General features: G+C 37.5%; 1 long non-coding RNA gene across 1 annotated transcript; it reads left to right on the forward strand.

Annotated features, from left to right (window-relative positions):
* Nucleotides 1-626: 626 nt before the first annotated feature.
* Nucleotides 627-5,211, forward strand: LOC139958683 (uncharacterized). The gene is made up of 4 exons (XR_011789839.1): nt 627-1,250; nt 3,375-3,493; nt 3,956-4,104; nt 4,927-5,211. It is a non-coding gene; the product is annotated as an uncharacterized lncRNA (long non-coding RNA).
* The last annotated feature ends 265 nt before the right edge of the window (nt 5,212-5,476 follow it).

Consider the following 5,476-nt stretch of genomic DNA (forward strand, 5'->3'; position numbering starts at 1 on the left):
CCGACAGCGGACCAACAGCGTATCGACGTCGTTAAAAAGCCGGCGGTTACACGCTGGAGGTCCGCCAACGGACCGATAGACATTGCTGCTTAGAAAAAACCCAGCGTATTGCCGACAGCGGACCAACAGCGTATCAACGTCGTAAACAAACCGGTGGTTTCACGCTGGAGGTCCGCCAACGGACCGATAGACATTGTTGCTTGGAAAAACCTAGCAGAATTCCGACAGCAGACCGACAGCGTAACGCCGTAGAAAATTTCCCACAAATATTATGTTATGAAAGTCACTCAGCAATTTACACAAGTTCACATACACATTGACCATCGGGTCTGTCCAAAATCTTAAGTTTCTATGTGAAAGTTTAGTTAAAGATGAGTTTCTATTAAACTATTTTACCCGTGCTTTTTGTATATATTTGTTCCTGCGGAGAGAAAAATTAAGAATACTTGGATTTTGTGTAGTATTATAGGCCAGGTTTAAGTGCGGCTGCATGGGCTTATACGTTATTAGGCAACGGCTGGTGGTCCGCTAACGGACCGATAGATATTACAGCTGGCTTGTAAATCCAGCGGAATGCCGACAGCAGTACCGCCGGAGGAAATATTGGATAGCTTTTGTGCAGAATTGGCGGGAAGTTACCTTACCAAACTGGCACAATTAACAGAATAATATTTTCCTAAAACCTATATTCGCCAATAACTATAAGGTAATTAAAGATTGAGCTAACTCAAAGTAGTTAAATTTTGCTTACCATCCAATGTTATATATATTATCATACACTACATAATATTTGAAGGGGAAAAAAATACTGATCGAACGAGTCTGACGGATACCACATGAAGAAATCTTGGCAAGCATTTGGGCAAAATGGGCGGGTAATACCCTTAACCACAGGAACACTTACAAAATAATATTTTCAACAAATTCAAATTCTGAAATAAATATTAGCAATAACGTTATAAGCGATATTCAAATACTTTAATAAATTTCAACTATCCCAAGAAGTATTTATTAATCAACAATTTAGCGTAGTTGAGAGAAAACAGTTCAGAAAACATTTTTCACTGATCGAACGAGCCTAGTATAACTGGCATCCAATCGCTAAACCGCAATGCTCAGTGTCCTCAGATATAGCAGCTAGTTTGAAAAGCGGTCGCTTTCGTAATCCGTTACAACTCTTTCGATGTTGGATATCCTGATCAATTGTTTTGAAAGTACTTGCAGTCTGCAGATACAAATTTGCTTAAGAGGTATGTACCTGTTTTTTCTTACTAAGGGTTGACAGTTGTACATTTGATTTCGCAAGTATTTGAAGTGACTATTTTTTAAATAAACTTAGACGTAATCTAGCGTTAGGCTAGAATGTATCGCTTAATGAGAAGCCTTTCGCGGTGTATGAATTACACCTAGCCTACATTTGTAGGTGTTAATTGTGTTAGGCTGAGCAATAACGATCACACATAAAGGTAAACTAATGACCGTTGTTTGTATAATAGCTAGGTTATGCAATGTTATGCCGAAACATTTGTTTGCTGACTGTATTAGAAGAAAACTGTTATCTGCAGAAGGTTAATACTGTAAATATTACTAGATGACTATGGAAGGCTTCCTCCTCATTTTAAATATCATATTCTGAAATATATATTACTTTACTAGTAGTACAGTACTACTACTAGTTACTACTAGCCTAGTAGTGGTAGTACACTAGTACTAGGGGCCTAGGCCTAGTTTTAAATCATTTGGTATGTTACAGTATTGAAAAATCATGGTCATCCATAACTTTTAAGAAATAATGTGCTGTTTTATTTGTTTATAGCTAGGCCTAGGCTAGTTAAGAAGGTAAAGACTCAATGTTAAAACCTTCTTAATAATAATATAAGTAGGCCTATGGTTGTTTTTAAATATCAGGAATGGGTTGGTGGTTAAATCTTTTTGGATTTCATGTTTAGTGCTTAGGCTTCAAAGTTTTTGTGACAAATTAAGCATTTTGGAGAACAATTGGTCATCGTCATCATAGTTTATGAGTACTCCTGTGGAGTATAGTGATACCCAGTAGCGTAGGAAGGTACTTTTGAGTGGGGGGCTGAAGACTGATGGCCGGCCTGGGGGGAGGGTGCAATATGGCACACTTCAACACCCACTCAATTTTGTAAACTTAATTGTCACCTGGCCTTAGATGCAATTTGGTGCTCCAAGTGAGATTTTTTTCTCATTTGGGAATGAAAAAGGGGTTTTCTGACTTGCGAAGCCAGGGGGGGGGGGAGGGCGGAATGATACTTCCGCCCCTCCACATTTTTCACTGGGGGGCTGGCGTCCCCATCCCCCCCCCCGGTTCCTACGCTCTTGGTGATACCAACCAACACGATAATGAAAAATATTTCATATCTAGCCTCTAGGCTTCTAAAAAAATTGTGGCTGCCTTATCTCTTTTTGTTGCTTTTTGTCTTAGCTACTGTCAATTTGAAATATTTGCATTGGGTTTATTCCATGTGCTCAGTTTCTGGTGAATCATTCTGCACATGATTTCCAAGAAAATAACTGCCTACATTGAAGTGATCCTCAGTTAAAGAAAAGTATATTTGCCCAATAGCTGAACTGCCTCTGTGCTATGTCTGTACTGCGTGCCACTATTTAACTCTATGGAAAGTTACTTTAAAGGGTTCAAAGTTTAAAGTGCTGCGGGGAGAACTGTTTAAATTCCTTGGCAATAAATCATTGAAAGCATAGTTAGTGGAGGTAGTTTAGGTTCAATTTGCCCCTCTATTGTATTCCCAGATGAATTAAATGGCAATGAAAGTAGATACAACTTTCGGCAAGCAGGAGGGTATGTTATTCTGTTTAAAAAGCTCTGCAGACAGAGTAACGAATAACATGATTTGTCTGTATTTGATGATGTAAATTTGACCTTATATAATAGTTCTCCCCCCCCCCCAAAAAAAAAAAAAAATTAATCCAAGGGTTAATGCCCATTGTTAGTAATGGATACAGAATGAAGAGCTCTAGATTATTGTTTTTGGTTCTTATTTTGCAGTAGATTAACAGGGAAAAAATGACTCATGTGAAATCCCTGGCGAACTAAACAAGGAAAATACAAAATGAGGTTGATGGGCATGTCAACACTGTTTTACAAGAAACATGCAATAATGATAACAACTTTGAGCTGCATGATGACACAGTTGAAGTTAAGAGTGAAAGGATTCTAAGTATATAAAGGAGCGACAGATAGCCATTCCTCTCCTGCACAATATGTTGTTGTGAACTTATTTACTGTTAACTTTAATTTGAAGTATGGAAACACCAAAGTATGCTGCTGTTGTTGTTTTTTGAGGAAGATGGAGTCAGCAGATTAAATCACAATTTATCAATTTTTCCAGATCAGGATTTCAGGAACTAAGTTAGAAGCCAGCGCGTTACTATTCCTGTGGGATCTTTGGAGGAATTTAATAACCTGGATGACTCTATTGAAACAAACAAGGCTTTGGAAAGATATTTGGTAAGTCAGTTTAAAAGTGTAAGGAAAGTAATCAGAAAACAGTTTTCCAGAGTGTAATGTTAGTTTATCATTATAAATTTGAAGCCAAGTCAGGTTTTATTGTGTCAGTGGTCTGTACAAAATAAAATATTTCCTGAGGGGCTAATTTCCTTTTCCTGGGAGAAAATTAAAACTCTAAGGTAGTAACAGACATGAAAGCATTTAGGTAACAAGAGTTTGGCCAGAAATGATTTTACATTGCGGTGCATTCTACAAAAGTGGGCTGTTAAATCAATCTTGTTTTTGACTGGACCCAGAAAGGAACATTGCAGCACTGCATTGCTAGTTCCTCTTAAAATATTGATAAGAAATTAGCAAAAGATGCCAAAGTTTGGATGAAATAGAATTACTTGAATATTTCTGTTTGTATAATAATTATTGAATGGTTTCTGATTAACTTTTCTTTCTTTTTGTTGTTTCAAGAAGAGAAGACTATCAATTCTTGGTGGCAACACGTTGAAGGAGTGCGTTAAAAGAATCATGGGTGATTTATTGGCAAATGCAGTTGCTACCACACTGAACTGGACATGTACCACTGGGAAAACAGCCTTTGCGAAGCTGCATGTATGAAAGTGAGTTTATATGTGTCATTTTTGTTTTCAGCAGCAGTGAAGAGAACCTTGAGTTGTGGGGAGGGGGTTGTGCATTTGACTCATGGATCGGCCAGCTTTTCAATGCAAAACCCCATCAACGAGAATTCTTGCTTTAATATACATTGAATTCTGGTCATTTAAATAAGTTACTACAAATATATTTTGATGTAAGATGTGTTGTTTCAGATGCAGTTGAAAAGCAGCATTCAGCATTGATTTTAAAGTTAATTCACCATATGATTTTATTGACCAGTCCATTGTCACTTTCTTTCCCAATTGATGGGACCTGGATTTGCAACAGTAATGCATGTGTTCAGTATAAAATGAAAGAAGGTGACTGTCAAATGCAAAGGAAATATTTCGTATATCACTGAAAAAATGGTAAATGTGTGAAAATGTGAATAATGTAGTTTAACCAATTGTGATCATAATGTGAGACCACAGCCGATACTCATAGCTAGTGTTACAGTTGGCACAGTAATTATCAAAAAGATGTGACACATTGAACTAAGAGTCAGACAGGTGAAAATTTGCAGTAATTTAAAAAAAATTTTTTTAGTATATTAAATTTTATAATTAATTTTTTTTTTTTTTTAAATTTGCATTTACAAAAAACTTGCCACCTGTAACACATGTGCTACGAGCAGTTACAGTAGTAACTGATGCATGGTTGTGGAACATGAACAGTAGTAACTGTCCTAGCTATGAGTATCGGGTAACCCATTATTGGCTTCATTTTACTGCTTGTGTAGAATGCAATCTTTTATGTAATGTTTTGTGTAATGTGTTTTGTATTAACAGAAGCTGTACGGAGGAACTGCACAATCGACTTCATCTGATATTCAGGCGGCGGTGGTTAGATTTCTGAAGGATGCATCTGATTGTGAGGGAGGGCGAAAATCTCGGACTTCACCACAAACAGTTGACGAGTGAATTTCTTTAGTGCTGTTGCAATATTTAACGCTGGAACTCATTTTCTCGCTTTGTAATTTATAGGCGTAATAAAATGATAGCAACTAATTTCACTGTGTTAGTCATTATTTCTTCATATGTAACCGCATGTGTAATTCAGTAAAATCTGCAGGTAGACCATTAGCTCTGTTCTAGTAGTACACCCAAACAAGCTGGCACTCTTGCTAGCATTCCCTTGACAATGTGCTGGGACAAAACCCGATATTTGACGGACAGTTTTCTACCGGAACACAGATATTTGGTTAGCAATTCATGTGAATATCTCTGCCTAGCGGGTTGCTGGCGAAATACCAGATTTGGGCTAGCAGGTCGCCAGAACACTGGATATTAGCTAGTGGATAGCCAGTGGCTCTCTCTGACAGAAATTCAGCGGTACTCC

Source organism: Apostichopus japonicus, chromosome 18 (genome assembly GCF_037975245.1).
Source record: "Apostichopus japonicus isolate 1M-3 chromosome 18, ASM3797524v1, whole genome shotgun sequence".
Taxonomy (NCBI): Eukaryota; Metazoa; Echinodermata; class Holothuroidea; order Aspidochirotida; family Stichopodidae; genus Apostichopus; species Apostichopus japonicus.